The sequence below is a fragment of the Hemiscyllium ocellatum genome, chromosome 47 (assembly GCF_020745735.1).
Source record: "Hemiscyllium ocellatum isolate sHemOce1 chromosome 47, sHemOce1.pat.X.cur, whole genome shotgun sequence".
In the NCBI taxonomy this organism is placed as follows: domain Eukaryota; kingdom Metazoa; phylum Chordata; class Chondrichthyes; order Orectolobiformes; family Hemiscylliidae; genus Hemiscyllium; species Hemiscyllium ocellatum.
Genome location: NC_083447.1, coordinates 28,764,010 through 28,776,018, shown reverse-complemented (window position 1 = coordinate 28,776,018; position 12,009 = coordinate 28,764,010).

Sequence of the window (12,009 nt, the reverse complement as noted above, 5' to 3'; positions counted from 1 at the left end):
CTTACACAGGGGAACGCTAACTTTCTGCCTATTTATTCAACAAATTACTACCTTCTTGGATAACATGTCAGAAAGGGTGATAATAATTTCATCTCTTACTATCAGAGACTGACCAGATCCCATACCTCATGAAATAATAACTTATTTCCAGTCTCTTCCTGATCTTCCTGCGTAAACTTTTCCCACAGAGCTAAAGTCTTTCCAGAGATCAGCAACTAACTCAATATCCCACCCCTGCCAAGGCTGTGCACTCTCCTGCAGCTCCTCAGCTTTTCTTTGGGTCTCCTTTACTACTTTCCCTAATACAATTGGATTAGCTTCTTGTCCTACATATTTTCCCACAATGTCATTCTTCCATGACCAGCACTGTGACTTCACGCGTCCCATTTTACCACATTAGATGTCTTTTACTTTCTTGGAATTCTTTTTATCACCAATGGAGAACTATTCCCACTGTGCTAGACTCTTTGTTTTATAGTGAAGGATCTCCCTTTCTTCCAAGTTCTTTCCCTCACACGGTTGAAATTCGTGTCAGAAACTATATTTCCCGTCATGCATCAATGCCCATTTCTCGGTCATCTCTGCTGCGCTTCTCACATCGTGAAGCTTCTGTTCATCACATCAGTTCTCTGGAAATGAGTTTATGAACCCCTCCAGCAGAATAAACTTTCCTGACTTCATTTCCATCCTCTGAACTTGATTTTCCTGACTAATTTGCAACTACTGAAGTTCACACTTTCTCTCCCTTTCTCTTTCTCCTTCATCTCTCTCTCTCTCTCTCTCTGCTCAGCTAAGAAACTTCTCTCCTTTTATTTCTCTTTTCAGTCTTTGACTCCCTCACTTCTCAGTCTCCTTTTATCTCCCTCTTGCTCTGTTCTTTCTTCTCTCTATCTTTTTGCTCAGCTAAAATCCTTCTCTCCCTTTCTTTTTCTTCTCATTCCGTTTGGTTCATACACAGTTTACGTTTTTCTAACTCTGTTGCACTTCTGTTTCTCTGATGTTCCTCAGTGTTAGACCAAGTCCATTTCAATTTCCTTATGTCCCTGGGTAAAACCAATTCGAATCTGTTTGCTAATTCCAAAAGAATATCCTTCCTCTGTCTTTGTAACCTTCCTTGGCAAAGTTGGGAAGCATCTTCAAACCTCAGAACCTCTTCATCAGTGTTAAGAGCCACTTCCCTCTCTTTTAATTTAACCAACCAATTGTTTCATCTACGTTTTATTTAAAGATTTACGACACTAATCACTAAGTGTTTAAATCTGCTGGGACCTTTGGTACCCCAATTCTGTTCAAATCTGTCCAAATCCCAGACAAGCCTTCAATGTGTTGAAATGCAGAGGTCGAACCAATACGAAATAAATCTAAACATACAGAAACGCTTGCCTCACCTTCTCATCTGTTCGAAGTGCGAGGGACTAAAAGGGAACACATAATTGCCACCACTTAAAGAAAAGTAGAAATTTTCTTTCCGAACAAAACTATTGAGAAACTGAACATGGCTTCCCTTAACTGAGAACAATCCTATTGACATGCTGTTCCAATAACACACAATAAACATTGCATTAACTTAATCACATGTCTACACAGTCTCTGCCTTCTCTGCTGTAATCAGTCTCTTACCCACTGATTTCACTAGGTCATCTTATTTCTTTTTACTAAGGGAAAGTGAGAACTGCAGTTGCTTGAAATTAGAGTCACGAGTGTTGTGCTGATGAAGGGCTTTTGCCCGAAATGTTGATTGTCCTGCTTCTCAGATGCTTCCTGATCTTCTGTGTTTTTCCAGCACCACACTCTCGACTTATTTCTTTTTACTCCGAATATGTTTGTGATAGACTGTTTTCTGAATTCTTTGAGAGCAAGATTTTAGATAGGCACTTAGCTCTTCGACTCTACAGCAGTTGCTCTGTTATTCAGTGGCAGCAGCTCTAAACAATATTGAAAATGCCCACTCTTCTTTTACACCCATCATTGTTCCCTGTCACTAGTCTGGTGTCATCAAAACAATAAATTCAAACTCGATTGGGTTTTAGTATCCCAGGCATAGCTTAAACTTTTTGGTTAAATTTAGGTTGTTGTCAAAACAGCAACCAAAACTCAGGTATCCATTTAACAGCCAATTGTTGCATGCATCCATTTCGTAACAGCTCATCTCCCAGTCTTTCCATTTGGGCAGGTACATCTGCAATTTGAGTTCACTTCAACATTCACAAAACAATGCTCAGTTTAAATTGGATATATGTGCTTTGGCTTCGTAACAAATGCCATTTTATAACACAAATCATTAACGAAGATTTATATTCGAAGTGCATATTGAATTAGTGTCATTCTTAAATTGTTTGCAATTTGCTAAAGCTCACACATTTCAGTGAGAAATTAAATTGGTTAATTATATTTTAATTCATAACAACAATCAATCTATTTGATTGTTGAATTGTTTGCTCACTGTGAATATGTAATGGATTAGAGGCAAACAACTTTTGAAATGTTACTGTGAGAATGTATTCATTTGAATACTGACATTGAATATTTAATTGCGATTGTACAAAAATGAAGCAAATAATCTCTGTTCAATATAAAATAACATGTAGTTTTGTTTTATTTTTGTATCATAAAGTGTTGTAATGAGTTTATATTTTATTTCCAAATATATAGCAACAATGTAGTTGCTCTCAGAGATAATGCACGCATAGTTATGGGAAATAGTCGGAGTTCACATGGTATTGTTGGCCCCAATTTACAAAACACAGGAGATATTTTACGATTGTTCATACCGGGAAACTCATCACTTGCAATCACGACCTACATAATTAATAGATTCCGAAGGATCTGAATTTAGGCATAGTGCTACTCGAGCTCACAGCTGTCTGTAATACTGAGTGACACACTGGCCTATTCCTCAACCTGTCCAGAGACAACCTGGGTGAGGGCAGTTATTCAAACATACTTTCACAAAAAAAAAATCATTTGCAGCCCATCCTGGGCAGGTGAAAACTAACCAATAGCCTATCGCTGGTCTTAGTGTAGACACACATGCTGTCCACATTAGGTGCCAATGACTGACAGCAAACAGATCTGACAAATTCATCTTCAGTCTCAGCCTGTTCCAGGGAGCAGATATATGGGTATGTCTTACCAGAACACACCGCACAAGCCACGTGACAGCATCTGGCTTTCCTCCTAGATTCCAGATATTTGCACGCTGCACCAGATGCAGGATGAAGAAATTCACAATTTGACTGTCTCCTGTCGCACGCTGTGTCTCACAGTGAACATTCTAAAGCCATAAGCAGTATATGTCACCGTCACACTCACCAGTGTCAAACTAAAATTGAATTTCTATGTAAATGGCCAGAGATTAATACAAGGCTCACCCAACCTGCTTTTGAATGGGTTTCGATCGAAATCAGTCCTGCAGAGTGCATCTGAGGGAACCAGCAGCGAATGCCAAGCCGAGAACCACTTTAATAACTGAACTCGGTGGATTTTGTCTGATGTATGTCACCACACACACATTGTACTGAGTCAGTTGAATGTAACAATGGGCACCATAAGTGCAAGTCTCGACCTAACGCCCCTCCCCAGCTTCCTCACCTCACTCCCTCCCCCATTCCCCAATTGATGAGAATTCACTACCTGGGAGAAATAGTCAGTGCTTCATCTCAGGTGGTCTACTCCATAACGGCCTGTTCAACCCACTTACTAACTTTACATTTCAGGGCTACATGTGGTGTTGACTTCCTGAGCCAATATGACTCCCAATATCCTGGGGATCATGGAATGGAAAACATAGGAAGGCACTCACCATTTTCTGTGAGATACACCACATGAGGCGAGGCAGATTTGATCTACCAGAGGGAGAGTGATTATTGTTCACAAAGGGTCAGCACAAGCCGGTACACTGCACACTCCAGCAGCATCGCTGGGAACACATGCACTTGTGGAGGGACTTAATCAACATTGCCCACTGCACCCCTACACACTGAGTGGGGAATTAATCACCAAAAAACTCATGGTATGTGGAGGTGATCGTTCAGTTCGGGAAAGTAGCATTTGATGCATCAATTTTAAAAAAAGATGATTCAACAAATATTGCTTCTTACAGTCTTAGATTTACAGTTTCGGTTCGTAGATTGGGTTGCCTGATTTAAAAAAAGGTTATAGAACTCTGAAGTACAGACGAGTGCAGACTGTTCCTGGTATTATACTCCAGGCTGGATGTCCTTTACCTTGGTTCTAAGATTATTATGTCAGACAGATGTGATATGGGAATAGAATGCTACATGAAATTGTGACTTTTTTTGACATAAGAGATGTGGTTGAAGGAGGTCAGTATTGGCAACTCTGTTTTCTGTAGCATAGGAACAATAGGCAGGAGATGCTGTTGTTTTGTTAATTAAGGAATCAATTACTGCTGTAAAGAGGGACATTATCTTGGACGGGCCTTCAACTGACGCTTCAAGGACTGCAATTAGAATAAAAAGATGACAGATAATTGCTAGGATCATATTAAAGATCGGCAGTTAGGAAAAAATACATGACCAATGCGTAACCAATCGCTGTCGTGTATTAAAAAACAATAAGAGTGTAATTTTATTTATGTTTTTCAATATGTAACATTTATTGGGGCAGTCACATGCTTTTAAGAGGGGACAAATACTCTGAAATTTATTGCTGAGACCTTCTTGTATCAGCATGTGGAAGATACAAGTGATGGTTTAGTTCTGGACCCAACCTAATCTAGTCCCACTTGACAGCACCTGGCCCATATCCCACCAAACCCTTCCTAATCATATGTACATCCAGATGCCTTTTAAATGGGGGAATTCTAATTCTAGGTAAAGCTGTAGCTGAACAGCATGGAGTGGGGAGTGGTGTTCATTCTCAAAATGGATTTGATGAGAGTATGGGCCCGATATTTTACAACGTAAGATCCAATGAAGGATAACGAGCCCAGAGAACCTTCAACAGCTGCAAATATTCAGAGCTGAATAACAAAGTAAAAAGAAGCTTAAAGCAGCTATAAAGTAAGCAGATCAATGCAATTCCTACAAGAATGTAGAAAGTTTAACACAGAACTTAAGGAAATACATCTCAATTCCATGGGTTTCACTTGATGAATATCCTGGCTTTCTTTCCCTCACATTATTGTGGGTGGCCCTGAACCAAACTGACTGCAAATGCTCCAGTGGGCAGCGTACTGCCACCTTGTCCAGAACAACAGTCCATGTGTAATAAATGATTGCACAGCCAGCAATGGCTGAATCCTGGCACGGAATAATACACTAATGTTTCACAGCTTGCAATCTGGATTTCACTTTACGAATAAATTTGGTCTATATTCTTGAGTTTCAGGAAATGGATACCTGATTCGATTGAAATATAAAAGATTTTGAATTGCAAGGGCTTGCTGAGGCAGATGTTTTAAAAATTATTTCTGTGGGTCAGGGAGTCCAAAACACGATAACAGAGTCTCGGGATAATGGGCAATTTATTTGGGTCTGAGAAGGATGTGAAATCATTTCAATCAAAGGGTATAAGAGTGCTTAGTATTCACCATCTTAAGAATTGAGGATGCAATGTGAATGAAAACAGTGAAAAGATCACAGAGATAAGGAGGAGCTCAGGGTTATAGGAACTGACAGAAACAGAGAGGTATAGGTGCAGGAGAATGATACAGATATAGGGAAGCTGGAACATAACAGAGAGATTGCCCCGATAGTGATGGGTTTATGGGCTGGATGTTAGAGAAGGCTGTAGGTGCTGGAAGAGTTTACAACAATAGGGAGGACTGGAGGAGCTTGAACTGTTTATAGTTTTGGGGGCCCAGTTAGAAGAAAGGCATGAGCTATTGTGTAACCAATCATTATAAATTCAAGGGTGGGTTCCTGTCCTATGGAGCGACGTAAGAGCTGGAAGAATCCTCAGTGACAGGAAGAGGTGAAGATGCTGGAGATCAGTTGGGGTGGAGGAGTGGAAATGTTACAGAGATAGGGAGGTGTGTGGTGACTGGAGGAGATTGCAGAAATAGGGAGCGTTGTTGGGGCTGGACGAGATTCCAGAGATCGGGAGAGTTGGAGGGAGCTGGAGGATGTAACAGAGATGGGAAATGTGTAGGGTCTAGCTTAGGTTACACAGATTAGGTGGTCCGTAGGATTGGTAGGAGCATACAGAGATAGGCAGGTGTGTTTTGGATGGAGTGACATTTTTGCCTTCAGATGTGTAGTTGATGGAAATCAGAATTGACAACTTAATATTCTGTAGTACAGGAACTATAGACCGGACATGATTTGGTTTTATTAATTAAGAAGACAATTACGGCAGTAAAGAGGGACGATATTGTGGAAGGGCCTTCAACTGAGGCTTCGTGGATAGAGACTGGAATAAAGAGATGACGGATACATTGCTAGGGTCATATTAAGACGCCCAGTTAGAAGAAAATACAGGAGCTATTGTGTAACCAATTACTGTCGTGTATAAAACAATAAGAGGGTAATTCTATTTATGCTTTTCAATATCTAACATTTATTGTGGTAGTCATGTGCTTTTAAGACGGGACAAATATCTTTGATCTTTATTGCTGAGCGCTTCTCATATCAATGGGTGGAAAATACCGCCAGGGATAATGCATTGCTGAGTCTTATTATGGAGACAGAAGCCAATCATATTCTAGAAAAGAATTGGAAGAGAAGGTGAAGACCAACGACCATAACATCAGTTATTTTAAGTTCCTTTAGGAAAATGCAAAAAAAGTCTTCTAAATATAAGGTTTTTGGATTGGGGAGACAGAGTTTATTAGAAAACAGGATCTGGCCAAAGTAGTCTGGGGACATTTACTTCTGGGTAACGCTATCGTCGAATAGCGTGGACTGGGGACGAATGCACATGTTCAAAATGGAATTGGTGAGAATATGGGCCCAATATGTTACAATCTAAGATCAAGCTTAGGAAAACAAGCCCAGAGACACTCCGACGTCTACAAATAATCAGAGCTGAATAACAAAGGAAAGAGTATTTTAAAGCAGCTATAAAGTGAGCAAATGGAATCCCTATTAGAATGTAGAAAGTGAAACGCTGAAGTTAAGTCAGTCAGTAGAAGGGAATAAAGGAGGTGTGATAAAACATTAGAAGGTAAGATTAGCAAGAAGCCCAAGATATTCTATCCACACATCGGAGGAAGAGAATAACAAGGGAAAGAACGGGGAATATGCGGGATCAAGGAGGCAGCCTGTGCACACAGCCAGAAAGTACGTGAAACACGTATTTCATATCTGTCTTCACTTGGGCGAAGGAGTTCCTGGATTCAGTGAGAGTGAGCGCGTGAGCCTTTAACAGATTGACAGTGACCGGAACGAAGAACTGGAAGTTTTGACAGAGTTCAGAGTGGACAAATCCCCAGATATGGATCTTAAGGTGATATGAAAGAAGAGGGCGAAAATAACAGGCTTTGAGCTTTATTTATTTATTGTGCTTTTGAACAGAGCGGAGGGGCGGTGGAGAGGTCGGCATCTAATGGTCGGTTCAACAAAGTGTGCTAGAAATAAACAACGGAAGTAAACAACGGAATCTCATCAGTATTCTGTAATTTCCAACGAAAATAATTTTCATTCCTTGAAACACCAGGGAACACAGGCCAAGTTTCTCAGGGACCTCTTTGATAGCATTGTCCTTGGTAGAAGTCGATTGAATCTTCCCTTTCCTCTCTCTATAGCAATAAAATATTTACTGAGAGAAAGAACCAAAACTGCACAGTCCTCCAAGTGCAGTCTGGCCAACTGAAGCAAGACATCTCTCCTCTTATGCTGACATCCTCTGACAATAAAGGTTCTCATTCCACTTTCTTTCCAAATAGCCTGCTGCACCTCTAAGTTAGACAACAGAAGTGCATAGACAAGGACACTTTGGGTTTTATTTATATCTGTACTTTTCAACATTTTACAATTTATGAAATATAATGTCTATTAATTTTTCCAATAAAGTGGATAACTTCACGTTTCTGCACCATATGCCATGTGCAATGACGTTGCCCATGTGGAGGCTCATTCAGTTTTAATAAATATTTTTTAATAAATATTTGTATCTTCCTCACAGCACACATTCCCACACAAAAATTAACTGTAAATTCTTCACTCTGTTTCCTGTCTTTTCAAGAATAGTTAATCCATCCGAGTATATTCATAATTATAGTTTTGTTCGAGTGAAGGAGGCCCATAGTGTTCTCACTGGCCCTTCAAATGAGCATTATTACCTCCACCAAATTTCCCACTTGTACTATTCAACCTCCTTGAGACATGCCAAACACAATCTATATCTTTTATTTCTTACTTTGAAAAGCTGAAGATCTGTCTTTGTTTAAGAAACTATTCACAACGGAAGCAAAGGCAATGAGTGAAGGGCATTACCCATCATTTAAATTGTCCCTCAACAGACTTCTGCAGTGAACACTGAATTGACACGATTCAGGTTATCTACTCAACACCCATCTTGCTACCTGTTTTTGTTGGTATTGTTTCGTTCTTTGTTTACACTTGAACACCTGAGATAGAAACCCTTTTTCGAAGGAAGGGTCCTGACAGATTTGGGCCAAAGGCAGGTAAAAGGAGTTATGTAACAAATCAGTTATATTCTCCTTAAATTTTGGAACAGGTGCAATGTGCTCAACAACCTCATGCTGCCCTGATGGTATTGTGCTCCACATTGCAATGGCATGGCGACCATTCATTCAATTACAAACTCATTTCAGCAGATAAATGTTCAATTAAATTATGTGGAGTCACTGATTTTAACAAATTGAAGTCATCGATGGCCACAACATCCACAACATTCACTATTTCGACTATCAACTCTCAATGGAAGCAGTGTGTTCCAGATACAAGGTACATTGCAGACATTTATCAAAGTCCATTCGACAGCACCTTTCAAGCCTTGATCATCTGAAGTAGTAAGGGCAACAGATCTATGGAAACACTAACCCTGCAAGTTGCACATAAAGTCAATGACCATCGTGATTGGGAAATATATCTCAGTCTCGCGGGTGTCACTTGATGAATATCCTGCTTTTCATTCCCTAACATTATTGTGGGTGACCCTGCTGCATGGGCAGCACACAACCACCTTGTCCAGAACAACAGTGTATGGGCAATAAATGATGGCCCACCCAGCAATGTCTGATACCTGTTAATAAATAATACACAAAGGTTTCACTGTTTAGCATCTGAGTGTCCCTTGCTGCATTTGTGAATAGATTTAATCGATATTCTTGAGTCACAGGAAACTGAGAAGTGATTTGTTTGAGGTGCAAAAACATCTGAGTGGAAAGAGCTTGATAGGGCCGATGCTGAGAAATTATTTCTGTGGGTCTGGGAATCCAAAACATGATGATAGGATCTCAGGATAAGAGGCAACTTATCTGGGACTAAGGGATGATGTGAAATTATATCCCTCCATGGGTCTCAGAATATTTAGTATTCGCCATCTCAAAGATTGTGGACGCATGTCAATGAATACAGTGAAAAGTTCTCAGAGATATAGAGGAGCTTCGGGTTAGATAAAGTTACGGTGACATGGAGGTATTGATTCAGGAGGGTGTTACAGATGTGTGGAAGCTGCAATAGAACAGAGAGATTACCAAGATAGGGACGGGTGTATATGCTGGAAGATTTTACAAATTAGAGAAGGCTGTAGGGGCTGTAAGTGTTTCCAAAGGCAGGGAGGAATGGAGGAGCTTGTGAAGTTTATAGCGAGAGGGTAGTATGCAATTGCTAGAGTGGGTCGAGAGTTATGGAAGGATATACGTGATGAAGGAAGCCACAGTGATAGGAAGGACTGAAGATACTGTAAGAGATTACAGAGATCAGTAGGGGTGGAGGGCTGGAAGATATATGTGTTGGTAGAGGTTATGCAGTTAAGAATAGCTTTAGATGTTGGAGGATGTCAGTGATATCGGGATGTGTGGAGAGGCTGGAGGAGGTGATAGAGGTCAGGAAGACCATCGATGATGAATGAAATTCACAGCGGTGAGGAGGGGTTGTGCGATTGGAAGAGTTCACGTAGATAGAGGAGAATGAAGTGGGTGGAGGAGGTACACAGATGAAGAGGGCTGTAGTGACTGGGCGTGGTTACTGAAATGGGGAAGATGTAAGTGTTTATAGGACATAGAACATTAAAGCGCAGAACATGCCCCGTTGGCTTCGATGTTGCACTGACCTGTGAACTAATCTAAGCCAATCCCCCGACACTGCCCCATCATCATCCATGTGCTTATCCAAGGATTGTATAAATCCCGCTAACGTGGCTGAGTTAAGTGCATTGGCAGACAAGGCTTTCTATGCTCTTCCCACTCTCTGAGTAAAGAACCAGCCTCTGACATCAGTCTTAAACCCGTCACCCCACAATTTGTAGCTATGCCCCTTCGTACAAGCTGATGTCATCATCTGGGGAAAAGGGCTTTAACTGTCTACTCTATCTAATCTTCTGATCATCTTGTATGTCTCTTTCAAATCCCCTCTTAGCCTTCTTCTCTCCAATGGGAACAGACCCAAGTTTCTCCGCCTTTCCTCATAAGACCTTCCCTCCAGACCAGGCAACATCCTGGTAAATCTCCTCTGCACCTTTTCTAATGTTTTCACAGCCTTCCTGTCATGGGGCGACCAGAACTGCACACAATATTCCAAGTGCCCCACTAGCATTTTGCATAGTTGCAGCATGACATTACGGCTCCAGAAGTCAATACCTTTACCAATAAAACCTAACACACTGTATGACTTCCTAACAGCACTATCAACCTGGGTAGCAACTTTCAGGAATCTATGTACATGGAAACCAAGATCCATCTGCATTTCCACATGACCAAGAATTTTTCCATTGACCAAATATTCTGCCTTCCTGGTATTCTTCCGAAAACGAATCACCTCATATTTAGCTGCATTGAAACTCCATTTGCCACCTTTCAGCCCAATTCTGCTGTTTGTCCAAGTGCCCCTTCAAGCCGCAAAATATTTCCACACTGTTCACTACTCCTCCAACGTTAGTGTCATCTGTAGACATATTAACCCATCCATCTATGCCTGCATCTAAGTCATTTATAAAAATGACAAACAGTCGTGGTCCCAAAATAGATCCTTGTGGCGCACCATAGTAACTGGACGCTGTGCTGAATATTTTCCATCAACCACCAATTGCTGCCTTTTACAGAAAGCCAGTTTCAATCCAAACTGCTAAATCACCCTCAATCCCATGCCTCTGTATTTTCTACAACAGCCTACCATGTGGAATATTATCAAAGGATTTACTGAGGTCCATGTACACCACGTTAACGGCCTTACCCTCTTACACGTGCTTGGTCACCTTCTCAAAAACCTCAATGTGGTTTGAGAGACATGACCGTGTTGACTATTTGCAATCAAATTTTTGCTTGCTCGATGATCATAAATCCTATCTCTTATAATCCTTTCCAAATATTTCCTACATACACGTAAGGCTCACTGGTCTGTCATGGCCTGGGTCATCTGAAGTGCACTTCGTGAACAAGGGCAAACATTTGCAATCCTCCAGTCCTCTGGTACTAAACATGAAGACAATGAAGACTCAAATATCAAAGCCAAAGGCTCGAAAAAATCTTCCCTAATGCCCCAGAGAATGCTCGAATAAATCTCATCAGTTTCAGGAGACGTTTTCATTTTCACTGTTTCTCGATTTGATAACACCTCTTCCTTACCAACCTCGACACTTGCTCATCAAATATCTCGCACCTCATTCTTCTCTAGAATATTCTCCTTTCCCTCAGCGAAAACCGATGAGAAATGTTCGTTTAGCACCTCTCCGATCTCCACAGAATCCATACTCAACTTCCCACATCTGTCTTTGACTGGCTCTATTCCTACCCTAGTCATTATTTTCTTTCTAACGTACCTATACAAAGCTTTAGGATTCTCCTTTATTCGACCTGCTAAAGACTGCTCATGTCCTCTCTTTGCACTTCTTAACTCTTTCTTTAAATCCTTCCGAGCTAAT